Here is a 26,530-nt window from a genome sequence, read left to right on the forward strand (position 1 = left end):
AACACCTGTGACTGAAGAGAGCTGCGTGAAGTTGTCTCTCGAGCTCCCCAAGGCAATGATAATGGTTCCGGAATCCTTACCATGGGGAGGTACCTCCATTGGTCGGCAGCGCGTGGGTTCTAACGGAATGCCTAAGGTCGTCTCCCCTGAGAATTTTCCTAATGTCTTTGTGCCAGGGAAAGCTTGGGGGATATGCAGGAATTCCCAGTGTCAGAGGCTGCCTCCCCAATGTCAGGGAAGTTATTTCTCGGACTCCCCAAACAGGGAACACCTGTGACTGAAGAGAGCTGCGTGGAGTTGTCTGTCGATCTCCCCTACGCATTGAAAATGTTTCTGGAATCCTGAGCGTGGGGAGGTTCCACCAACGGTCGGCAGCGCGTGGGTTCTAACGGAATGCCTAAGCTCATCTCCCCTGAGGGTTTTCCTAATGTCTCTGTGCCAGGGAATGCTAGGGGGGTTTGCAGGAAGTCCCAGGGACAGAGGCAGCCTCCCCAAGTTCAGGGAAGGTATTTATCGGACTTCCCCGAACAGGGAACACCTGTGACTGAAGAGAGCTGCGTGGAGTTGTCTCTCCACCTCCCCGACGCACTGACAATGGTTCCGGAATCCTGACGGTGGGGAGGTTCCTCCAACGGTGGGCAGCGAGTGGGTTCTAACGGAATTGCAAAGCTCGTCTCCCCTGAGGGTTTTCCAAGTGTCTCTATGCCCGGGAAGGTTAGGGGGGTTTGCAGGAAGTCCCAGGGACAGAGGCTGCCTCCCCAAGGTCAGGGAAGATTTTTCTCGGAGTTTCCCGTACAGGGAACACCTGTGACTGAAGAGAGCTGCGTGGAGTTGTCTCTCGAGCTCCCCCACGCACTGACAGTGGTTCCGGAATCCTGAGCGTGGGGAGGTTCCACCAACGGTCGGCAGCGAGTGGGATCTAACGGAATTGCAAAGCTCGTCTCCCCTGAGTGTTTTCCTAATATCTCTGTGCCAGGGAATGCTGGGGGGATTTGAAGGAAGTCCCAGTGGCAGAGGCTGCCTCCCCAAGTTCAGGAAAGGTATTTCTCGGGCTTCCCCGGACAGGGAACACCTGTGACTGAAGAGAGCTGCGTGGAGTTGTCTCTCGAGCTCCCCCACGCAATGATAATGGTTCCGGAATCCTTACAGTGGGGAGGTACCTCCATTGGTCGGCAGCGCGTGGGTTCTAACGGAATGCATAAGCTCGTTTCCCCTGAGAATTTTCCTAATGTCTCTGTGCCAGGGAAAGCTTGGAGGATTTGCAGGAATTCCCAGTGTCAGAGGCTGCCTCCCCAATGTCAGGGAAGTTATTTCTCGGACTTCCCCAAACAGGGAACACCTGTGACTGAAGAGAGCTGCGTGGAGTTGTCTGTCGATCTCCCCTACGCACTGAAAATGTTTCTGGAATCCTGAGCGTGGGGAGGTTCCACCAACGGTCGGCAGCGCGTGGGTTCTAACGGAATGCCTAAGCTCGTCTCCCCTGAGGGTTTTCCTAATGTCTCTGTCCCAGGGAATGCTAGGGTTTTTGCAGGAAGTCCCAGGGACAGAGGCTGCCTCCCCAAGGTTAGGGAAGTTATTTCTCGGACTTCCCCGAACAGGGAACACCTGTGACTGAAGAGAGCTGCGTGGAGTTGTCTCTCGAGCTCCCCCACGCACTGACAATGTTTCCGGAATCCTGAGCGTGGGGAGGTTCCACCAACGGTCGGCAGCGCGTGGGTTCTAACGGAATGCCTAAACTCGTCTCCCCTGAGGGTTTTCCTAATGTCTCTGTGCCAGGGAATGCTATGGGGGTTTGCAGGAAGTCCCAGGGACAGAGGCTGCCGCCCCAAGATCAGGGAAGGTATTTCTCGGACTTCCCCGAACAAGGAACACCTGTGAATGAAGAGAGCTGCGTGGAGTTGTCTCTCCAGCTCCCCGACACATTGACAATCGTTCCGGAATCCTGAGTGTGCGGAGGTTCAACCAACGGTCGGCAGCGAGTGGGTTCTAACAGAATTGCAAAGCTCGTCTCCCCTAAGGGTTTTCCTAATGTCTCTGTGCCAGTGAAGGCTAGGGGGGTTTGCAGGAAGTCCCAGAGTCAGAGGCTGCCTCCCCAAGGTCAGGGAAGTTATTTCTCGGTCTTCCCTGAGCATTGAACACCTGTGAATGAAGAGAGCTGCGTGGAGTTGTCTCTCGAGCTCCCCCACGCACTGACAATGTTTCCGGAATCCTGAGCGAGAGGAGGTTCCACCAACGGTCGGCAGCGCGTGGGTTCTAACGGAATGCCTAAGCTCGTCTCCCCTGAGGGTTTTCCTAATGTCTCTGTGCCAGGGAATGCTAGGGGGGTTTGCAGGAAGTCCCAGGGACAGAGGCTGCATCCCCAAGGTCAGGGAAGTTATTTCTCGGACTTCCCCGAACAGGGAACAACTGTGACTGAAGAGAGCTGCGTGGAGTTGTCTCTCGAGCTCCCCCACTCACTGACAGTGGTTCCGGAATCCTGAGCGTGGGGAGGTTCCACCAACGGTCGGCAGCGCGTGGGTTCTAACGGAATGCCTAAGCTCACCTCCCCTGAGGGTTTTCCTAATGTCTCTGTCCCAGGGAATGCTAGGGGGGTTTTAAGGAAGTCCAAGTGGCAGAGGCTGCCTCCCCAAGGTCAGGAAAGGTATTTCTCGGGCTTCCCCGGCCAGGGAACACCTGTGACTGAAGAGAGCTGCGTGGAGTTCTCTCTCGAGCTCCCCCACGCAATGATAATGGTTCCGGAATCCTTACCGTGGGGAGGTACCTCCATTCGTCGGCAGCGCGTGGGTTCTAACGGAATGCCTATGCTCGTCTCCCCTGAGAATTTTCCTAATGTCTCTGTGCCGGGGAAAGCTTGGAGGATTTGCAGGAATTCCCAGTGTCAGAGGCTGCCTCCCCAATGTCAGGGAAGTTATTTCTCGGACTTCCCCAAACAGGGAACACCTGTGACTGAAGAGAGCTGCGTGGAATTGTCTGTCGATCTCCCCTACGCACTGAAAATGTTTCTGGAATCCTGAGCGTGGGGAGGTTCCACCAACGGTCGGCAGCGCGTGGGTTCTAACGGAATGCCTAAGCTCGTCTCCCCTGAGGGTTTTCCTAATGTCTCTGTCCCAGGGAATGCTAGGGTTTTTGCAGGAAGTCCCAGGGACAGAGGCTGCCTCCCCAAGGTTAGGGAAGTTATTTCTCGGACTTCCCCGAACAGGGAACACCTGTGACTGAAGAGAGCTGGGTGGAGTTGTCTCTCGAGCTCCCCCACGCACTGACAATGGTTCCGGAATCCTGAGCGTGGGGAGGTTCCACCAACGGTCGGCAGCGCGTGGGTTCTAACGGAATGCCTAAACTCGTCTCCCCTGAGGGTTTTCCTAATGTCTCTGTGCCAGGGAATGCTATGGGGGTTTGCAGGAAGTCCCAGGGACAGAGGCTGCCTCCCCAAGGTCAGGGAAGGTATTTCTCAGACTTCCCCGAACAAGGAACACCTGTGAATGAAGAGAGCTGCGTGGAGTTGTCTCTCCAGCTCCCCGACACATTGACAATCGTTCCGGAATCCTGAGTGTGCGGAGGTTCAACCAACGGTCGGCAGCGAGTGGGTTCTAACAGAATTGCAAAGCTCGTCTCCCCTGAGGGTTTTCCTAATGTCTCTGTGCCAGTGAAGGCTAGGGGGGTTTGCAGGAAGTCCCAGAGTCAGAGGCTGCCTCCCCAAGGTCAGGGAAGTTATTTCTCGGTCTTCCCTGAGCATTGAACACCTGTGACTGAAGAGAGCTGCGTGGAGTTGTCTCTCGAGCTCCCCCACGCACTGACAATGTTTCCGGAATCCTGAGCGAGAGGAGGTTCCACCAACGGTCGGCAGCGCGTGGGTTCTAACGGAATGCTTAAGCTCGTCTCCCCTGAGGGTTTTCCTAATGTCTCTGTGCCAGGGAATGCTAGGGGGGTTTGCAGGAAGTCCCAGGGACAGAGGCTGCATCCCCAAGGTCAGGGAAGTTATTTCTTGGACTTCCCCGAACAGGGAACAACTGTGACTGAAGAGAGCTGCGTGGAGTTGTCTCTCGAGCTCCCCCACTCACTGAAAGTGGTTCCGGAATCCTGAGCGTGGGGAGGTTCCATCAACGGTCGGCAGCGCGTGGGTTCTAACGGAATGCCTAAGCTCATCTCCCCTGAGGGTTTTCCTAATGTCTCTGTGCCAGGGAATGCTAAGGGGGTTTGAAGGAAGTCCAAGTGGCAGAGGCTGCCTCCCCAAGGTCAGGAAAGGTATTTCTCGGGCTTCCCCGGCCAGGGAACACCTGTGACTGAAGAGAGCTGCGTGGAGTTCTCTCTCGAGCTCCCCCACGCAATGATAATGGTTCCGGAATCCTTACCGTGGGGAGGTACCTCCATTCGTCGGCAGCGCGTGGGTTCTAACGGAATGCCTATGCTCGTCTCCCCTGAGAATTTTCCTAATGTCTCTGCGCCGGGGAAAGCTTGGAGGATTTGCAGGAATTCCCAGTGTCAGAGGCTGCCTCCCCAATGTCAGGGAAGTTATTTCTCGGACTTCCCCAAACAGGGAACTCCTGTGACTGAAGAGAGCTGCGTGGAGTTGTCTGTCGATTTCCACTATGCACTGAAAATGTTTCTGGAATCCTGAGCGTGGAGAGGTTCCACCAACGGTCGGCAGCGCGTGGGTTCTAACGGAATGCCTAAGCTCGTCTCCCCTGAGGGTTTTCCTAATGTCTCTGTGCCAGGGAATGCTAGGGTTTTTGCAGGAAGTCCCAGGGACAGAGGCTGCCTCCCCAAGGTCAGGGAAGTTATTTCTCGGACTTCCCCGAACAGGGAACACCTGTGACTGAAGAGAGCTGCGTGGAGTTGTCTCTCGAGCTCCCCCACGCACTGACAATGGTTCCGGAATCCTAAGCGTGGGGAGGTTCCACCAACGGTCGGCAGCGCGTGGGATATAACGGAATTGCAAAGATCGTCTCCCATGAGGGTTTTCCTAATGTCTCTGTGCCATTGAATGCTAGGGGGGTTTGAAGGAAGTCCCAGTGGAAGAGGCTGCCTCCCCAAGGTCAGGAAAGTTATTTCTCGGACTTCCCCGGACAGGGAACACCTGTGACTGAGGAGAGCTGCGTGGAGTTTTCTCTCGAGCTCCCCCACGCACTGGCAATGGTTCCGGAATCATGAGCGTGGGGAGGTTCCACCAACGGTCGGCAGCGCGTGGGTTCTAACGGAATGCCTAAGCTCATCTCCCCTGAGGGTTTTCCTAATGTCTCTGTGCCAGGGAATGCTAGGGGGGTTTGAAGGAAGTCCAAGTGGCAGAGGCTGCCTCCCCAAGGTCAGGAAATGTATTTCTCGGGCTTCCCCGTCCAGGGAACACCTGTGACTGAAGAGAGCTGCGTGGAGTTCTCTCTCGAGCTCCCCCACGCAATGATAATGGTTCCGGAATCCTTACCGTGGGGAGGTACCTCCATTGGTCGGCAGCGCGTGGGTTCTAACGGAATGCCTATGCTCGTCTCCCCTGAGAATTTTCCTTATGTCTCTGTGCCGGGGAAAGCTTGGAGGATTTGCAGGAATTCCCAGTGTCAGAGGCTGCCTCCACAATGTCAGGGAAGTTATTTCTCGGACTTCCCCAAACAGGGAACTCCTGTGACTGAAGAGAGCTGCGTGGAGTTGTCTGTCGATTTCCCCTATGCACTGAAAATGTTTCTGGAATCCTGAGCGTGGAGAGGTTCCACCAACGGTCGGCAGCGCGTGGGTTCTAACGGAATGCCTAAGCTCCTCTCCCCTGAGGGTTTTCCTAATGTCTCTGTGCCAGGGAATGCTAGGGTTTTTGCAGGAATTCCCAGGGACAGAGGCTGCCTCCCCAAGGTCAGGGAAGTTATTTCTCGGACTTCCCCGAACAGGGAACACCTGTGACTGAAGAGAGCTGCGTGGAGTTGTCTCTCGAGCTCCCCAACGCACTGACAATGGTTCCAGAATCCTGAGCGTGGGGAGGTTCCACCAACGGTCGGCAGCGCGTGGGTTCGAACGGAATGCCTTAGCTCGTCTCCCCTGAGGGTTTTTCTAATGTCTCTGTGCCAGGGAATGCTAGGGGGGTTTGCAGGAAGTCCCAGGGACAGAGGCTGCCTCCCCAAGGTCAGGGAAGATTTTTCTCGGACTTCCCCGAACAGGGAACACCTGTGACTGAAGAGAGCTGCGTGGAGTTGTCTCTCGAGCTCCCCCACGCACTGACAATGGTTCCGGAATCCTGAGCGTGGGGAGGTTCCACCAACGGTCGGCAGCGCGTGGGATCTAACGGAATTGCAAAGCCTGTCTCCCCTGAGGGTTTTCCTAATGTCTCTGTGCCAGGGAATGCTAGGGGGGTTTGAAGGAAGTCCCAGTGGCAGAGGCTGACTCCCCAAGTTCAGGAAAGGTATTTCTCGGGCTTCACCGGACAGGGAACACCTGTGACTGAAGAGAGCTGCGTGAAGTTGTCTCTCGAGCTCCCCAAGGCAATGATAATGGTTCCGGAATCCTTACCATGGGGAGGTACCTCCATTGGTCGGCAGCGCGTGGGTTCTAACGGAATGCCTAAGGTCGTCTCCCCTGAGAATTTTCCTAATGTCTTTGTGCCAGGGAAAGCTTGGGGGATATGCAGGAATTCCCAGTGTCAGAGGCTGCCTCCCCAATGTCAGGGAAGTTATTTCTCGGACTCCCCAAACAGGGAACACCTGTGACTGAAGAGAGCTGCGTGGACTTGTCTGTCGATCTCCCCTACGCATTGAAAATGTTTCTGGAATCCTGAGCGTGGGGAGGTTCCACCAACGGTCGGCAGCGCGTGGGTTCTAACGGAATGCCTAAGCTCGTCTCCCCTGAGGGTTTTCCGAATGTCTCTGTGCCAGGGAATGCTAGGGTTTTTGCAGGAAGTCCCAGGGACAGAGGCTGCCTCCCCAAGATTAGGGAAGTTATTTCTCGGACTTCCCCGAACAGGGAACACCTGTGACTGAAGGGAGCTGCGTGGAGTTGTCTCTCGAGCTCCCCCACGCACTGACAATGGTTCCGGAATCCTGAGCGTGGGGAGGTTCCACCAACGGTCGGCAGCGAGTGGGATCTAACGGAATTGCAAAGCTCGTCTCCCCTGAGGGTTTTCCAAGTGTCTCTATGCCCGGGAAGGCTAGGCGGGTTTGCAGGAAGTCCCAGGGACTGAGGTTGCCTCCCAATGTCAGGGAAGGTATTTCTCAGACTTCCCCGAACAGGGAACACCTGTGACTGAAGAGAGCTGCGTGGAGTTGTCTCTCGAGATCCCCCAAGCGCTGACAATGTTTCCGGAATCCTGAGCGTGGGGAGGTTCCACCAACGGTCGGCAGCGCGTGCGTTCAACGGAATGCCTTAGCTCGTCTCCCCTGAGGGTTTTCCTAATGTCTCTGTGCCAGGGAATGCTAGGGGGATTTGCAGGAAGTCCCAGGGACAGAGGCTGCCTCCCCAAGTTCAGGGAAGATTTTTCTCGGACTTCCCCGAACAGGGAACACCTGTGACTGAAGAGAGCTGCGTGGAGTTGTCTCTCGAGCTCCCCCACGCGCTGACAAAGGTTCCGGAATCCTGAGCGTGGGGAGGTTCCACCAACGGTCGGCAGCGCGTGGGTTCTAACGGAATGCCTAAGCTCGTCTCCCCTGAGGGTTTTCCTAATGTCTCTGTCCCAGGGAATGCTAGGGTTTTTGCAGGAAGTCCCAGGGACAGAGGCTGCCTCCCCAAGGTTAGGGAAGTTATTTCTCGGACTTCCCCGAACAGGGAACACCTGTGACTGAAGAGAGCTGCGTGGAGTTGTCTCTCGAGCTCCCCCACGCACTGACAATGGTTCCGGAATCCTGAGCGTGGGGAGGTTCCACCAACGGTCGGCAGCGCGTGGGTTCTAACGGAATGCCTAAACTCGTCTCCCCTGAGGGTTTTCCTAATGTCTCTGTGCCAGGGAATGCTATGGGGGTTTGCAGGAAGTCCCAGGGACAGAGGCTGCCTCCCCAAGGTCAGGGAAGTTATTTCTCGGACTTCCCCGAACAAGGAACACCTGTGAATGAAGAGAGCTGCGTGGAGTTGTCTCTCCAGCTCCCCGACACATTGACAATCGTTCCGGAATCCTGAGTGTGCGGAGGTTCAACCAACGGTCGGCAGCGAGTGGGTTCTAACAGAATTGCAAAGCTCGTCTCCCCTAAGGGTTTTCCTAATGTCTCTGTGCCATTGAAGGCTAGGGGGGTTTGCAGGAAGTCCCAGAGTCAGAGGCTGCCTCCCCAAGGTCAGGGAAGTTATTTCTCGGTCTTCCCTGAGCATTGAACACCTGTGACTGAAGAGAGCTGCGTGGAGTTGTCTCTCGAGCTCCCCCACGCACTGACAATGTTTCCGGAATCCTGAGCGAGGGGAGGTTCCACCAACGGTCGGCAGCGCGTGGGTTCTAACGGAATGCCTAAGCACGTCTCCCCTGAGGGTTTTCCTAATGTCTCTGTGCCAGGGAATGCTAGGGGGGTTTGCAGGAAGTCCCAGGGACAGAGGCTGCATCCCCAAGGTCAGGGAAGTTATTTCTCGGACTTCCCCGAACAGGGAACACCTGTGACTGAAGAGAGCTGCGTGGAGTTGTCTCTCGAGCTCCCCCACTCACTGACAGTGGTTCCGGAATCCTGAGCATGGGGAGGTTCCACCAACGGTCGGCAGCGCGTGGGTTCTAACGGAATGCCTAAGCTCATCTCCCCTGAGGGTTTTCCTAATGTCTCTGTGCCAGGGAATGCTAGGGGGGTTTGAAGGAAGTCCAAGTGGCAGAGGCTGCCTCCCCAAGGTCAGGAAATGTATTTCTCGGGCTTCCCCGGACAGGGAACACCTGTGACTGAAGAGAGCTGCGTGGAGTTCTCTCTCGAGCTCCCCCACGCAATGATAATGGTTCCGGAATCCTTACCGTGGGGAGGTACCTCCATTGGTCGGCAGCGCGTGGGTTCTAACGGAATGCCTATGCTCGTCTCCCCTGAGAATTTTCCTTATGTCTCTGTGCCGGGGAAAGCTTGGAGGATTTGCAGGAATTCCCAGTGTCAGAGGCTGCCTCCCCAATGTCAGGGAAGTTATTTCTCGGACTTCCCCAAACAGGGAACTCCTGTGACTGAAGAGAGCTGCGTGGAATTGTCTGTCGATTTCCCCTATGCACTGAAAATGTTTCTGGAATCCTGAGCGTGGAGAGGTTCCACCAACGGTCGGCAGCGCGTGGGTTCTAACGGAATGCCTAAGCTCCTCTCCCCTGAGGGTTTTCCTAATGTCTCTGTGCCAGGGAATGCTAGGGTTTTTGCAGGAATTCCCAGGGACAGAGGCTGCCTCCCCAAGGTCAGGGAAGTTATTTCTCGGACTTCCCCGAACAGGGAACACCTGTGACTGAAGAGAGCTGCGTGGAGTTGTCTCTCGAGCTCCCCCACGCACTGACAATTGTTCCAGAATCCTGAGCGTGGGGAGGTTCCACCAACGGTCGGCAGCGCGTGGGTTCGAACGGAATGCCTTAGCTCGTCTCCCCTGAGTGTTTTTCTAATGTCTCTGTGCCAGGGAATGCTAGGGGGGTTTGCAGGAAGTCCCAGGGACAGAGGCTGCCTCCCCAAGGTCAGGGAAGATTTTTCTCGGACTTCCCCGAACAGGGAACACCTGTGACTGAAGAGAGCTGCGTGGAGTTGTCTCTCGAGCTCCCCCACGCACTGACAATGGTTCCGGAATCCTTAGCGTGGGGAGGTTCCACCAAAGGTCGGCAGCGCGTGGGATCTAACGGAATTGCAAAGCCTGTCTCCCCTGAGTGTTTTCCTAATGTCTCTGTGCCAGGGAATGCTAGGGGGGTTTGAAGGAAGTCCCAGTGGCAGAGGCTGACTCCCCAAGTTCAGGAAAGGCATTTCTCGGGCTTCACCGGACAGGGAACACCTGTGACTGAAGAGAGCTGCGTGAAGTTGTCTCTCGAGCTCCCCAAGGCAATGATAATGGTTCCGGAATCCTTACCATGGGGAGGTACCTCCATTGGTCGGCAGCGCGTGGGTTCTAACGGAATGCCTAAGGTCGTCTCCCCTGAGAATTTTCCTAATGTCTTTGTGCCAGGGAAAGCTTGGGGGATATGCAGGAATTCCCAGTGTCAGAGGCTGCCTCCCCAATGTCAGGGAAGTTATTTCTCGGACTCCCCAAACAGGGAACACCTGTGACTGAAGAGAGCTGCGTGGACTTGTCTGTCGATCTCCCCTACGCATTGAAAATGTTTCTGGAATCCTGAGCGTGGGGAGGTTCCACCAACGGTCGGCAGCGCGTGGGTTCTAACGGAATGCCTAAGCTCGTCTCCCCTGAGGGTTTTCCGAATGTCTCTGTGCCAGGGAATGCTAGGGTTTTTGCAGGAAGTCCCAGGGACAGAGGCTGCCTCCCCAAGATTAGGGAAGTTATTTCTCGGACTTCCCCGAACAGGGAACACCTGTGACTGAAGGGAGCTGCGTGGAGTTGTCTCTCGAGCTCCCCCACGCACTGACAATGGTTCCGGAATCCTGAGCGTGGGGAGGTTCCGCCAACGGTCGGCAGCGAGTGGGATCTAACGGAATTGCAAAGCTCGTCTCCCCTGAGGGTTTTCCAAGTGTCTCTATGCCCGGGAAGGCTAGGCGGGTTTGCAGGAAGTCCCAGGGACTGAGGTTGCCTCCCAATGTCAGGGAAGGTATTTCTCAGACTTCCCCGAACAGGGAACACCTGTGACTGAAGAGAGCTGCGTGGAGTTGTCTCTCGAGATCCCCCAAGCGCTGACAATGTTTCCGGAATCCTGAGCGTGGGGAGGTTCCACCAACGGTCGGCAGCGCGTGCGTTCTAACGGAATGCCTTAGCTCGTCTCCCCTGAGGGTTTTCCTAATGTCTCTGTGCCAGGGAATGCTAGGGGGATTTGCAGGAAGTCCCAGGGACAGAGGCTGCCTCCCCAAGTTCAGGGAAGATTTTTCTCGGACTTCCCCGAACAGGGAACACCTGTGACTGAAGAGAGCTGCGTGGAGTTGTCTCTCGAGCTCCCCCACGCGCTGACAAAGGTTCCGGAATCCTGAGCGTGGGGAGGTTCCACCAACGGTCGGCAGCGCGTGGGTTCTAACGGAATGCCTAAGCTCGTCTCCCCTGAGGGTTTTCCTAATGTCTCTGTGCCAGGGAATACTTGGGGTGTTTGCAGGAAGTCCCAGGGACAGAGGCTGCCTCCCCAAGGTCAGGGAAGGTATTTCTCGGACTTCCCCGAACAGGGAACACCTGTGACTGAAGAGAGCTGCGTGGAGTTGTCTCTTGATCTCCCCCACGCACTGACAATGGTTCCGGAATCCTGAGCGTGGGGAGGTTTCACCAACAGTCGGCAGTGCGTGGGATCTAACGGAATTGCAAACCTCGTCTCCCCTGAGGGTTTTCCAAATGTCTCTGTGCCAGGGAATGCTAGGGGGGTTTGAAGGAAATCCCAGGGACAGAGGCTGCCTCCCCAAGTTCAGGGAAGTTATTTCTCGGACTTCCCCAGACAGGGAACACATGTGACTGAAGAGAGCTGCGTGGAGTTGTCTCTCGAGCTCCAACACGCAATGATAATTTTTCCGGAATCCTTACCGTGGGGAGGTACTTCCATTGGTCGGCAGCGCGTGGGTTCTAACGGAATGCCTAAGCTCGTCTCCCCTGAGAATTTTCCTAATGTCTCTGTGCCAGGGAAAGCTTGGAGGATTTGCAGGAATTCCCAGTGTCAGAGGCTGCCTCCCCAATGTCAGGGAAGTTATTTCTCGGACTTCCCCAAACAGGGAACACCTGTGACTGAAGAGAGCTGCGTGGATTTGTCTGTCGATCTCCCCTACGCACTGAGAATGTTTCTGGAATCCTGAGCGTGGGGAGGTTCCACCAACGGTCGGCAGCGCGTGGGTTCTAACGGAATGCCTAAGCTCGTCTCCCCTGAGGGTTTTCCGAATGTCTCTGTGCCAGGGAATGCTAGGGTTTTTGCAGGAAGTCCCAGGGACAGAGGCTGCCTCCCCAAGGTTAGGGAAGTTATTTCTCGGACTTCCCCGAACAGGGAACACCTGTGACTGAAGGGAGCTGCGTGGAGTTGTCTCTCGAGCTCCCCCACACACTAACAATGGTTCCGGAATCCTGAGCGTGGGGAGGTTCCACCAACGGTCGGCAGCGCGTGGGTTCTAACGGAATGCATAACCTCGTCTCCCCTGAGGGTTTTCCTAATGTCTCTGTGCCAGGGAATGCTAGGGGGGTTGGAAGGAAGTCCCAGTGTCAGTGGCTGCCTCCCCAAGGTCAGGAAAGTTATTTCTCGGGCTTACACGGACAGGGAACATCTGTGAATGAAGAGAGCTGCGTGGAGTTGTCTCTCGAGCTCCCCCACGCAATGATAATGGTTCCGGAATCCTTACCGTGGGGAGGTACCTCCGTTGGTCGGCAACGCGTGGGTTCTAACGGAATGCCTAAGCTCGTCTCCCCTGAGAATTTTCCTAATGTCTCTCTGCCAGGGAAAGCTTGGAGGATTTGCAGGAATTCCCAGTGTCAGAGGCTGCCTCCCCAATGTCAGGGAAGTTATTTCTCGGACTTCCCCAAACAGGGAACTCCTGTGACTGAAGAGAGCTGCGTGGAGTTGTCTGTCGATCTCCCCTACGCACTGAAAATGTTTCTGGAATCCTGAGCGTGGGGAGGTTCCACCAACGGTCGGCAGCGCGGGGGTTCTAACGGAATGCCTAAGCTCGTCTCCCCTGAGGGTTTTCCTAATGTCTCTGTGCCAGGGAATGCTAGGGTTTTTGCATGAAGTCCCAGGGACAGAGGCTGCCTCCCCAAGGTCAGGGAAGTTATTTTTCGGACTTCCCCGAACAGGGAACACCTGTGACTGAAGAGAGCTGCGTGGAGTTGTCTCTCGAGCTCCCCCACGCACTGACAATGGTTCCAGAATCCTGAGCGTGGGGAGGTTCCACCAACGGTCGGCAGCGCGTGGGTTCTAACGGAATGCCTTAGCTCGTCTCCCCTGAGGGTTTTTCTAATGTCTCTGTGCCAGGGAATGCTAGGGGGGTTTGCAGGAAGTCCCAGGGACAGAGGCTGCCTCCCCAAGGTCAGGGAAGATTTTTCTCGGACTTCCCCGAACAGGGAACACCTGTGACTGAAGAGAGCTGCGTGGAGTTGTCTCTCGTGCTCCCCCACGCACTGACAATGGTTCCGGAATCCTGAGCGTGGGGAGGTTCCACCAACGGTCGGCAGCGCGTGGGATCTAACGGAATTGCCAAGCTCGTCTCCCCTGAGGGTTTTCCTAATGTCTCTGTGCCAGGGAATGCTAGGGGGGTTTGAAGGAAGTCCCAGTGGCAGAGGCTGCCTCCCCAAGGTCAGGAAAGGTATTTCTCGGGCTTCCCCGGACAGGGAACACCTGTGACTGAAGAGAGCTGCGTGAAGTTGTCTCTCGAGCTCCCCAAGGCAATGATAATGATTCCGGAATCCTGAGCGTGGGGAGGTTCCACCAACGGTCGGCAGCGCGTGGGTTCTAATGGAATGCCTAAGCTCGTCTCCCCTGAGGGTTTTCCTAATGTCTCTGTGCCAGGGAATGCTAGGGGGGTTTGCAGGAAGTCCCAGGGACAGAGGATGCCTCCCCAAGTTCAGGGAAGGTATTTCTCGGACTTCCCCGAACAAGGAACACCTGTGAATGAAGAGAGCTGTGTGGAGTTGTCTCTCCAGCTCCCCGACACACTGACAATTGTTCCGGAATCCTGAGCGTGCGGAGGTTCCACCAACGGTCGGCAGCGATTGGGTTCTAACAGAATTGCAAAGCTCGTCTCCCCTAAGGGTTTTCCTAATGTCTCTGTGCCAGTGAAGGCTAGGGGGGTTTGCAGGAAGTCCCAGTGTCAGAGGCTGCCTCCCCAAGGTCAGGGAAGTTATTTCTCGGACTTCCCTGAGCATTGAACACCTGTGACTGAAGAGAGCTGCGTGGAGTTGTCTCTTGATCTCCCCCACGCACTGACAATGTTTCCGGAATCCTGAGCGTGGTGAGGTTTCACCAACAGTCGGCAGTGCGTGGGATCTAACGGAATTGCAAACCTCGTCTCCCCTGAGGGTTTTCCTAATGTCTCTGTGCCAGGGAATGCTAGGGGGGTTTGAAGGAAGTCCCAGGGACAGAGGCTGCCTCCACAAGTTCAGGGAAGTTATTTCTCGGACTTCCCCGGACAGGGAACACATGTGACTGAAGAGAGCTGCGTGGAGTTGTCTCTCGAGCTCCCCCACGCAATGTTAATGGTTCCGGAATCCTTACCGTGGGGAGGTACCTCCATTGGTCGGCAGCGCGTGGGTTCTAACGGAATGCCTAAGCTCGTCTCCCCTGAGAATTTTCCTAATGTCTCTGTGCCAGGGAAAGCTTGGAGGATTTGCAGGAATTCCCAGGGTCAGAGGCTGCCTCCCCAATGTCAGGGAAGTTATTTCTCGGACTTCCCCAAACAGGGAACACCTGTGACTGCAGAGAGCTGCGTGGATTTGTCTGTCGATCTCCCCTACGCACTGAGAATGTTTCTGGAATCCTGAGCGTGGGGAGGTTCCACCAACGGTCGGCAGCGTGTGGGTTCTAACGGAATGCTAAGCTCGTCTCCCCTGAGGGTTTTCCTAATGTCTCTGTGCCAGGGAATGCTAGGGGGGTTTGCAGGAAGTCCCAGGGACAGAGGCTGCCTCCCCAAAGTCAGGGAAGTTATTTCTCGGACTTCCCCGAACAGGGAACACCTGTGACTGAAGAGAGCTGCGTGGAGTTGTCTCTCGAGATCCCCCACGCGCGGACAATGGTTCCGGAATCCTGAGCGTGGGGAGGTTCCACCAACGGTCGTCAGCGCGTGGGTTCTAACGGAATGCCTAAGCTCGTCTCCCCTGAGGATTTTTCTAATGTCTCTGTGCCAGGGAATGCTAGGGGGGTTTGCAGGAAGTCCCAGGGACAGAGGTTGCCTCCCAAGGTCAGGGAAGGTATTTCTCGGACTTCCCCGAACAGGGAACACCTGTGACTGAAGAGAGCTGCGTGGAGTTGTCTCTCGACCTCCCCCACGCGCTGACAATTGTTCCGGAATCCTGAAGTGGGGAGGTTCCACCAACGCTCGGCAGCGCGTGGGATCTAACGGAATGCATTAGCTCGACTCCCCTGAGGGTTTTCCTAATGTCTCTGTGCCAGGGAATGCTAGGGGGGTTTACAGGAAGTCCCAGTGGCAGAGGCTGCCTCCCCAAGGTCAGGGAAGTTATTTCTCGGACTTCCCCGAACAGGGAACACCTGTGACTGAAGAGAGCTGCGTGGAGTTGTCTCTCGAGCTCCCCCACGCACTGACAATGGTTCCGGGAACCTGAGTTTGGGGAGGTTCCACCAACGGTCGGCAGCGCTTGGGTTCTAACGGAATGCCTAAGCCTGTCTCCCCTGAGGATTTTTCTTATATCTCTGTGCCAGGGAATGCTAGGGGGTTTTGCAGGAAGTCCCAGTGACTGAGGCTGCCTCCCCAAGGTCAGGGAAGATATTTCTCGGACTTCCCCGAGCAGGGAACACCTGTGGCTGAAGAGAGCTGCGTGGAGTTGTCTCTCGAGCTCCACCACGCACTGACAATGGTTCCGGAATCCTGAGCGTGGGGAGGGTCCACCAACGGTCGGCAGCGCGTGGGTTCTAACGGAATGCCTAAGCCCGTCTCCCCTGAGGGTTTTCCTAATGTCTCTGTGCCAGGGAATGCTAGGGGTGTTTGCAGGAAGTCCCAGGGACAGAGGCTGCCTCCCCAAGGTGAGGGAAGGTATTTCTCGTACTTCCCCGAACAAGAAACACCTGTGACTGAAGACAGCTGCGTGGAGTTGTCTCTCGAGCTCCCCCACGCACTGACAATGGTTCCGGAATCCTGAGCGTGGGGAGGTTCCACCAACGTTCGGCAGCGCGTTGGTTCTAACGGAATGCCTTAGCTCGTCTCCCCTAAGGGTCTTCCTAATGTCTCTGTGCCAGGGAATGCTAGGGGTGTTTGCAGGAAGTCCCAGGGACAGAGGCTGCCTCCCCAAGTTCAGGGAAGATTTTTCTCGGACTTCCCCGGACAGGGAACACCTGTGACTGAAGAGAGCTGCGTGGAGTTGTCTCTCGAGCTCCCCCACGCAATGACAATGGTTCCGGAATCCTGAGCGTTGGGAGGTTCCACCAACGATCGGAAGCGCGTGGGATCTAACGGAATTTTAAAGCTCGTCTCCCCTGAGGGTTTTCCTAATGTCTCTGTGCCAGGGAATGCTAGGGGGGTTTGAAGGAAGTCCCAGTGGAAGAGGCTGCCTCCCCAAGGTCAGGAAAGGTATTTCTCGGGCTTCCCCGGACAGGGAACACCTGTGACTGAAGAGAGCTGCGTGGAGTTGTCTCTCGAGCTCCCCCACGCAATAATGGTTCCGGAATCCTTACCGTGGGGAGGTACCTCCATTGGTCGGCAGCGCGTGGGTTCTAATGGAATGCCTAAGCTCGTCTCCCCTGAGGGTTTTCCTAATATCTCTGTGCCAGGATATGCTAGGGGGGTTTGCAGGAAGTTCGAGGGACAGAGGCTGCCTCCCCAAGGTCAGGAAAGATTTTTCTCGGACTTCCCCGAATAGGGAACACCTGTGACTGAATAGAGCTGCGTGGAGATGTCTCTCGAGCTCCCCCACGAACTGACAATGGTTCTGGAATCCTGAGCGTGGGGAGGTTACACCAACGGTCGGCAGCGCATGGGATCTAACGGAATTGCAAAGCTCGTCTCCCCTGAGGTTTTTCCTAATGTCTCTGTGCCAGGGAATGCTAGGGAGGTATGCAGGAAGTCCCAGGGACAGAGGCTGCCTCCCCAAGGTCAGGGAATATTTTTCTCGGACTTCCCCGAACAGGGAACACCTGTGACTGAAGAAAGCTGCATGGAGTTGTCTCTCGAGCTCCCCCACGCACTGACAATGGTTCCGGAATCCTGAGCGTGGGGAGGTTCCACCAACGGTCGGCAGCGCGTGGGATCTAACGGAATTGCAAAGCTCGTCTCCCCTGAGTGTTTTCCTAATATCTCTGTGCCAGGGAATGCTAGGGGGGTTGGAAGGAAGTCCCAGTGGAAAAGGCTGCCTCCCCAATGTCAGGGAAGTTATTTCTCGGACTTCCCCTAACAGGGAACACCTGTGACTGAAGAGAGCTGCGTGGAGTTGTCTGTCGAACTCCCCTACGAACTGAAAATGTTTCTGGAATCCTGAGCGTGGGGTGGTTCCACCAACGGTCGGCAGCGTGTGGGTTCTAACGGAATGCCTAAGCTCGTCTCCCCTGAGGGTTTTCCTAATGTCTCTGTGCCAGGGAATGCTAGGGTTTTTGCAGGAAGTCCCAGGGACAGAGGCCGCCTCCCCAAGGTCAGGGAAGTTATTTCTCGGACTTCCCCGAACAGGGAACACTTGTGACTGAAGAGAGCTGCGTGGAGTTGTCTCTTGAGCTCCCCCACGCACAGACAATGGTTCCGGAATCCTGAGCGTGGGGAGGTACCACCAATGGTCGGCAGTGCGTGGGTTCTAATGGAATGCCTAAGCTCGTCTCCCCTGAGGATTTTCCTAATATCTCTGTGTCAGGATATGCTAGGGGGGTTTGCAGGAAGTCCCAGTGACAGAGGCTGCCTCCCCAAGGTCAGGGAAGGTATTTCTCGGACTTCCCCGAACAGGGACACCTGTGACTGAAGAGAGCTGCGTGGAGTTGTCTCTCCCGCTCCCCGACGCACTGACAATGGTTCCGGAATCCTGACGGTGGGGATGTTCCTCCAACGGTGGTCAGCGAGTGGGTTCTAACGGAATTGCAAAGCTCGTCTCCCCTGAGGCTTTCCAAGTGTCTCTATGCCCGGGAAGGCTAGGGGGGTTTGCAGGAAGTCCCAGGGACAGAGGTAGCCTCCCAAGGTCAGGGAAGGTATTTCTCAGACTTCTCTGAACAGGGAACACCTGTGATTGAACAGAGCTGCGTGGAGTTGTCTCTCGAGCTCCCCCACGCACTGACAATGGTTCCGGAATCCTGAGCGTGGGGAGGTTCCACCAACGGTCGGCAGCGCGTGGGTTCTAACGGAATGCCTTAGGTCGTCTCCCCTGAGTGTTTTCCTAATGTCTCTGTGCCAGGGAATGCTAGGGGGGTATGAAGGAAATCCCAGTGGCAGAGGCTGCCCCCCCAAGGTCAGGAAAGTTATTTCTCGGGCTTCCCCGGACAGGGAACACCTGTGACTGAAGAGAGCTGCGTGGAGTTTTCTCTCGAGCTCCCCCACGCAATGATAATGGTTCTGGAATCCTTACCGTGGGGAGGTACCTCCATTGGTCGGCAGCGCGTGGGTTCTAACAGAATGCCTAAGCTCGTCTCCCCTGAGAATTTTCCTAATGTCTCTGTGCCAGGGAAAGCTTGGAGGATTTGCAGGAATTCCCAGTGTCAGAGGCTGCCTCCCCAATGTCAGGGAAGTTAATTCTCCTACTTCCTCAAACAGGGAACACCTGTGACTGAAGAGAGCTGCGTGGAGTTGTCTGTCGATATCCCCCACGCACTGAAAATGTTTCTGGAATCCTGAGCGTGGGGAGGTTCCACCAACGGTCGGCAGCGCGTGGGTTCTAACGGAATGCCTAAGCTCGTCTCCCCTGAGGGTTTTCCTAATGTCTCTGTGCCAGGGAATGCTAGGGTTTTTGCAGGAAGTCCCAGGGACAGAGGCTGCCTCCCCAAGGTGAGGGAAGTTATTTCTCGGACTTCCCCGAACAGGGAACACCTGTGACTGAAGAGAGCTGCGTGGATTTGTCTCTCGAGCTCCCCCACGCACTGACAATGGTTCCGGAATCCTGAGCGTGGGGAGGTTCCACCAACGGTCGGCAGGGCGTGCGATCTAACGGAATTGCAAAGCTCGTCTCCCCTGAGGGTTTTCCAAGTGTCTCTATGCCCGGGAAGGCAAGGGGGGTTTGCAGGAAGTCCCAGGGACAGAGGTTGCCTCCCAAGGTCAGGGAAGGTATTTCTCGGACTTCCCCGAACAGGGAACACCTGTGACTGAAGAGAGCTGCGTGGAGTTGTCTCTCGACCTCCCCCACGCACTGACAATTGTTCCGGAATCCTGAAGTGGGGAGGTTCCACCAACGCTCGGCAGCGCGTGGGATCTAACGGAATGCCTTAGCTCGACTCCCCTGAGGGTTTTCCTAATGTCTCTGTGCCAGGGAATGCTAGGGGGGTTTGCAGGAAGTCCCAGTGGCAGAGTCTGCCTCCCCAAGGTCAGGGAAGTTATTTCTCGGACTTTCCCGAACAGGGAACACCTGTGACTGAAGAGAGCTGCGTGGAGTTGTCTCTCGAGCTCCCCCACGCACTGACAATGGTTCCGGGAACCTGAGTTTGGGGAGGTTCCACCAACGGTCGGCAGCGCGTGGGTTCTAACGGAATGCCTAAGCCTGTCTCCCCTGAGGATTTTTCTTATATCTCTGTGCCAGGGAATGCTAGGGGGTTTTGCAGGAAGTCCCAGTGACTGAGGCTGCCTCCCCAAGGTCAGGGAAGATATTTCTCGGACTTCCCCGAGCAGGGAACACCTGTGGCTGAAGAGAGCTGCGTGGAGTTGTCTCTCGAGCTCCACCACGCACTGACAATGGTTCCGGAATCCTGAGCGTGGGGAGGTTCCACCAACGGTCGGCAGCGCGTGGGTTCTAACGGAATGCCTAAGCCCGTCTCCCCTGAGGGTTTTCCTAATGTCTCTGTGCCAGGGAATGCTAGGGGTGTTTGCAGGAAGTCCCAGGGACAGAGGCTGCCTCCCCAAGGTGAGGGAAGGTATTTCTCGTACTTCCCCGAACAAGAAACACCTGTGACTGAAGACAGCTGCGTGGAGTTGTCTCTCGAGCTCCCCCACGCACTGACAATGGTTCCGGAATCCTGAGCGTGGGGAGGTTCCACCAACGTTCGGCAGCGCGTTGGTTCTAACGGAATGCCTTAGCTCGTCTCCCCTAAGGGTCTTCCTAATGTCTCTGTGCCAGGGAATGCTAGGGGTGTTTGCAGGAAGTCCCAGGGACAGAGGCTGCCTCCCCAAGTTCAGGGAAGATTTTTCTCGGACTTCCCCGGACAGGGAACACCTGTGACTGAAGAGAGCTGCGTGGAGTTGTCTCTCGAGCTCCCCCACGCAATGACAATGGTTCCGGAATCCTAAGCGTTGGGAGGTTCCACCAACGATCGGAAGCGCGTGGGATCTAACGGAATTTTAAAGCTCGTCTCCCCTGAGGGTTTTCCTAATGTCTCTGTGCCAGGGAATGCTAGGGGGGTTTGAAGGAAGTCCCAGTGGAAGAGGATGCCTCCCCAAGGTCAGGAAAGGTATTTCTCGGGCTTCCCCGGACAGGGAACACCTGTGACTGAAGAGAGCTGCGTGGAGTTGTCTCTCGAGCTCCCCCACGCAATAATGGTTCCGGAATCCTTACCGTGGGGAGGTACCTCCATTGGTCGGCAGCGCGTGGGTTCTAATGGAATGCCTAAGCTCGTCTCCCCTGAGGGTTTTCCTAATATCTCTGTGCCAGGATATGCTAGGGGGGTTTGCAGGAAGTTCGAGGGACAGAGGCTGCCTCCCCAAGGTCAGGAAAATTTTTCTCGGACTTCCCCGAATAGGGAACACCTGTGACTGAAGAGAGCTGCGTGGAGATGTCTCTCGAGCTCCCCCACGCACTGACAATTGTTCCGGAATCCTGAGCGTGGGGAGGTTCCACCAATGGTCGGCAGCGCGTGGGATCTAACGGAATTGCAAAGCTCGTCTCCCCTGAGTGTTTTCCTAATATCTCTGTGCCAGGGAATGCTAGGGGGGTTGGAAGGAAGTCCCAGTGGAAAAGGCTGCCTCCCCAATGTCAGGGAAGTTATTTCTCGGACTTCCCCAAACAGGGAACAAATGTGACTGAAGAGAGCTGCGTGGAGTTGTCTGTCGAACTCCCCTACGCACTGAAAATGTTTCTGGAATCCTGAGCGTGGGGTGGTTCCACCAACGGTCGGCAGCGTGTGGGTTCTAACGGAATGCCTAAGCTCGTCTCCCCTGAGGGTTTTCCTAATGTCTCTGTGCCAGGGAATGCTAGGGTTTTTGCAGGAAGTCCCAGGGACAGAGGCCGCCTCCCCAAGGTCAGGGAAGTTATTTCTCGGACTTCCCCGAACAGGGAACACTTGTGACTGAAGAGAGCTGCGTGGAGTTGTCTCTTGAGCTCCCCCACGCACTGACAATGGTTCCGGAATCCTGAGCGTGGGGAGGTACCACCAATGGTCGGCAGTGCGTGGGTTCTAATGGAATGCCTAAGCTCGTCTCCCCTGAGGATTTTCCTAATATCTCTGTGTCAGGATATGCTAGGGGGGTTTGCAGGAAGTCCCAGTGACAGAGGCTGCCTCCCCAAGGTCAGGAAAGGTATTTCTCGGACTTCCCCGAACAGGGACACCTGTGACTGAAGAGAGCTGTCTGGAGTTGTCTCTCCCGCTCCCCGACGCACTGACAATGGTTCCGGAATCCTGACGGTGGGGAGGTTCCTCCAACGGTGGGCAGCGAGTGGGTTCTAACGGAATTGAAAAGCTCGTCTCCCCTGAGGCTTTCCAAGTGTCTCTATGCCCGGGAAGGCTAGGGGGGATTGCAGGAAGTCCCAGGGACAGAGGTAGCCTCCCAAGGTCAGGGAAGGTATTTCTCAGACTTCTCTGAACAGGGAACACCTGTGATTGAACAGAGCTGCGTGGAGTTGTCTCTCCACCTCCCTGACGCACTGACAATGGTTCCGGAATCTTGACGGTGGGGAGGTTCCACCAAAGGTGCAGCTAGTGGGTTCTAACGGAATTGCAATGCTCGTCTCCCCTGAGGGTTTTCCAAGTGTCTCTATGCCCGGGAAGTCTAGGGGGGTTTGCAGAATGTCCCAGGGACAGAGGCTGCCTCCCCAAGGTCAGGGAAGGTATTTCTCGGACTTCCCCGAACAAGGAACACCTGTGAATGAAGAGAGCTGCGTGGAGTTGTCTCTCCAGCTCCCCGACACTTTGACAATGGTTCCGGAATCCTGAGCGTGCGGAGGTTCCACCAACGGTCGGCAGCGAGTGGGTTCTAACAGAATTGCAAAGCTCGTCTCCCCTAAGGATTTTCCTAATGTCTCTGTGCCAGTGAAGGCTAGGGGGGTTTGCAGGAAGTCCCAGTGTCAGAGGCTGCCTCCCCAAGGTCAGGGAAGTTATTTCTCGGTCTTCCCTGAGCATTGAACACCTGTGACTGAAGAGAGCTGCGTGGAGTTGTCTCTCGAGCTCCCCCACGCACTGACAATGTTTCCGGAATCCTGAGCGAGGGGAGGTTCCAACAACGGTCGGCAGCGCGTGGGTTCTAACGGAATGCCTAAGCTCGTCTCCCCTGAGGGTTTTCCTAATGTCTCTGTGCCAGGGAATGCTAGGGGGGTTTGCAGGAAGTCCCAGGGACAGAGGCTGCCTCCGCAAGGTCAGGGAAGTTATATCTCGGACTTCCCCGAACTGGGAACAACTGTGACTGAAGAGAGCTGCGTGGAGTTGTCTCTCGAGCTCCCCCACTCACTGACAATGGTTCCGGAATCCTGAGCGTGGGGAGGTTCCACCAACGGTCGGCAGCGCGTGGGTTCTAACGGAATGCCTAAGCTCATCTCCCCTGAGGGTTTTCCTAATGTCTCTGTGCCAGGGAATGCTAGGGGGGTTTGCAGGAAATCCCAGGGACAGAGGCTTCCTCCCCAAGGTCAGGTAAGATATTTCTCGGACTTCCCCGAACAAGGAACACCTGTGAATGAAGAGAGCTGCGTGGAGTTGTCTCTCCACCTCCCCGACACACTGACAATGGTTCCGGATTCCTGAGCGTGCGGACGTTCCACCAACGGTCGGCAGCGAGTGGGTTCTAACAGAATTGCAAAGCTCGTCTCCCCTAAGGGTTTTCCTAATGTCTCTGTGCCAGGGAAGGCTAGGGGGGTTTGCAGGAAGTCCCAGTGACAGAGGCTGCCTCCCCAAGGTCAGGGAAGTTATTTCTCGGACTTCCCTGAGCATTGAACACCTGTGACTGAAGAGAGCTGCGTGGAGTTGTCTCTCGAGCTCCCCCACGCACTGACAATGTTTCCGGAATCCTGAGCGTGGGGAGGTTCCACCAACGGTCGGCAGCGTGTCGGATCTAACGGAATTGTAAAGCTCGTCTCCCCTGAGGGTTTTCCTAATGTCTCTGTGCCAGGGAATGCTAGGGGGTTTTGAAGGAAGTCCAAGTGGCAGAGGCTGCCTCCCCAAGGTCAGGAAAGGTATTTCTCGGGCTTCCCCGGACAGGGAACACCTGTGACTGAAGAGAGCTGCGTGGAGTTCTCTCTCGAGCTCCCCCACGCAATGATAATGGTTCCGGAATCCTTACCGTGGGGAGGTACCTCCATTGGTCGGCAGCGCGTGGGTTCTAACGGAATGCCTATGCTCGTCTCCCCTGAGAATTTTCCTAATGTCTCTGTGCCGGGGAAAGCTTGGAGGATTTGCAGGAATTCCCAGTGTCAGAGGCTGCCTCCCCAATGTCAGGGAAGTTATTTCTCGGACTTCCCCAAACAGGGAACTCCTGTGACTGAAGAGAGCTGCGTGGAGTTGTCTGTCGATCTCCCCTACGCACTGAAAATGTTTCTGGAATCCTGAGCGTGGGGAGGTTCCACCAACGGTCGGCAGCGCGTGGGATCTAACGGAATGCCTAAGCTCGTCTCCCCTGAGGGTTTTCCTAATGTCTCTGTGCCAGGGAATGCTTGGGTTTTTGCAGGAATTCCCAGGGACAGAGGCTGCCTCCCCAAGGTCAGGGAAGTTATTTCTCGGACTTCCCCGAAGAGGGAACACCTGTGACTGAAGAGAGCTGCGTGGAGTTGTCTCTCGAGCTTCCCCACGCACTGAGAATGTTTCCGGAATCCTGAGCGTGGGGAGGTTCCACCAACGGTCGGCAGCGCGTGGGATCTAACGGAATTGCAAAGCTCGTCTCCCCTGAGTGTTTCCTAATGTCTCTGTGCCAGGGAATGCTAGGGGGGTTTGAAGGAAGTCCCAGTGGCAGAGGCTGCCTCCCCAAGTTCAGGAAAGGTATTTCTCGGACTTCCCCGGACAGGGAACACCTGTGACTGAAGAGAGCTGCGTGGAGTTGTCTCTCGAGCTCCCCCACGCACTGACAACGTTTCCGGAATCCTGAGAGTGGGGAGGTTCCACCAAAGGTCGGCAGCGCGTGGGTTCTAACGGAGTGCCTAAGCTCGTCTCCCCTGAGGGTTTTCCTAATGTCTCTGTGCCAGGTAATGCTAGGCGGTTTGCAGGAACTCCCAGGGACATAGGCTGCCTCCCCAAGGTCAGGGAAGGTATTTCTCGGACTTCCCCGAACAGGGAACACCTGTGACTGAAGAGATCTGCGTGGAGTTGTCTCTCCACCTCCCTGACGCACTGACAATGGTTCCGGAATCTTGACGGTGGGGAGGTTCCACCAAAGGTGCAGCTAGTGGGTTCTAACGGAATTGCAATGCTCGTCTCCCCTGAGGGTTTTCCAAGTGTCTCTATGCCCGGGAAGTCTAGGGGGGTTTGCAGAATGTCCCAGGGACAGAGGCTGCCTCCCCAAGGTCAGGGAAGGTATTTCTCGGACTTCCCCGAACAAGGAACACCTGTGAATGAAGAGAGCTGCGTGGAGTTGTCTCTCCAGCTCCCCGACACTTTGACAATGCTTCCGGAATCCAGAGCGTGCGGAGGTTCCACCAACGGTCGGCAGCGAGTGGGTTCTAACAGAATTGCAAAGCTCGTCTCCCCTAAGGGTTTTCCTAATGTCTCTGTGCCAGTGAAGGCTAGGGGGGTTTGCAGGAAGTCCCAGTGTCAGAGGCTGCCTCCCCAAGGTCAGGGAAGTTATTTCTCGGTCTTCCCTGAGCATTGAACACCTGTGACTGAAGAGAGCTGCGTGGAGTTGTCTCTCGAGCTCCCCCACGCACTGACAATGTTTCCGGAATCCTGAGCGAGGGGAGGTTCCACCAACGGTCGGCAGCGCGTGGGTTCTAACGGAATGCCTAAGCTCGTCTCCCCTGAGGGTTTTCCTAATGTCTCTGTGCCAGGGAATGCTAGGGGGGTTTGCAGGAAGTCCCAGGGACAGAGGCTGCCTCCCCAAGGTCAGGTAAGGTATTTCTCGGACTTCCCCGAACAAGGAACTCCTGTGAATGAAGAGAGCTGCGTGGAGTTGTCTCTCCACCTCCCCGACACACTGACAATGGTTCCGGATTCCTGAGCGTGCGGAGGTTCCACCAACGGTCGGCAGCGTGTGGGTTCTAACAGAATTGCAAAGCTCGTCTCCCCTAAGGGTTTTCCTAATGTCTCTGTGCCAGGGAAGGCTAGGGGGGTTTGCAGGAAGCCCCAGTGACAGAGGCTGCCTCCCCAAGGTCAGGGAAGTTATTTCTCGGACTTCCCTGAGCATTGAACACCTGTGACTGAAGAGAGCTGCGTGGAGTTGTCTCTCGAGCTCCCCCACGCACTGACAATGTTTCCGGAATCCTGAGCGTGGGGAGGTTCCACCAACGGTCGGCAGCGTGTCGGATCTAACGGAATTGTAAAGCTCGTCTCCCCTGAGGGTTTTCCTAATGTCTCTGTGCCAGGGAATGCTAGGGGGGTTTGAAGGAAGTCCAAGTGGCAGAGGGTGCCTCCCCAAGGTCAGGAAAGGTATTTCTCGGGCTTCCCCGGACAGGGAACACCTGTGACTGAAGAGAGCTGCGTGGAGTTCTCTCTCGAGCTCCCCCACGCAATGATAATGGTTCCGGAATCCTTACCGTGGGGAGGTACCTCCATTGGTCGGCAGCGCGTGGGTTCTAACGGAATGCCTATGCTCGTCTCCCCTGAGAATTTTCCTAATGTCTCTGTGCCAGGGAATGCTAGGGTTTTTGCAGGAATTCCCAGGGACAGAGGCTGCCTCCCCAAGGTCAGGGAAGTTATTTCTCGGACTTCCCCGAAGAGGGAACACCTGTGACTGAAGAGAGCTGCGTGGAGTTGTCTCTCGAGATCCCCCACGCGCGGACAATGGTTCCGGAATCCTGAGCGTGGGGAGGTTCCACCAACGGTCGTCAGCGCGTGGGTTCTAACGGAATGCCTAAGCTCGTCTCCCCTGAGGCTTTCCAAGTGTCTCTATGCCCGGGAAGGCTAGGGGGGTTTGCAGGAAGTCCCAGGGACAGAGGTTGCCTCCCAAGGTCAGGGAAGGTATTTCTCGGACTTCCCCGAACAGGGAACACCTGTGACTGAAGAGAGCTGCGTGGAGTTGTCTCTCGACCTCCCCCACGCGCTGACAATTGTTCCGGAATCCTGAAGTGGGGAGGTTCCACCAACGCTCGGCAGCGCGTGGGATCTAACGGAATGCATTAGCTCGACTCCCCTGAGGGTTTTCCTAATGTCTCTGTGCCAGGGAATGCTAGGGGGGTTTACAGGAAGTCCCAGTGGCAGAGGCTGCCTCCCCAAGGTCAGGGAAGTTATTTCTCGGACTTCCCCGAACAGGGAACACCTGTGACTGAAGAGAGCTGCGTGGAGTTGTCTCTCGAGCTCCCCCACGCACTGACAATGGTTCCGGGAACCTGAGTTTGGGGAGGTTCCACCAACGGTCGGCAGCGCTTGGGTTCTAACGGAATGCCTAAGCCTGTCTCC

Source organism: Vicugna pacos, unplaced genomic scaffold (genome assembly GCF_048564905.1).
Source record: "Vicugna pacos unplaced genomic scaffold, VicPac4 SAC-SAT, whole genome shotgun sequence".
NCBI classification, from domain to species: Eukaryota; Metazoa; Chordata; class Mammalia; order Artiodactyla; family Camelidae; genus Vicugna; species Vicugna pacos.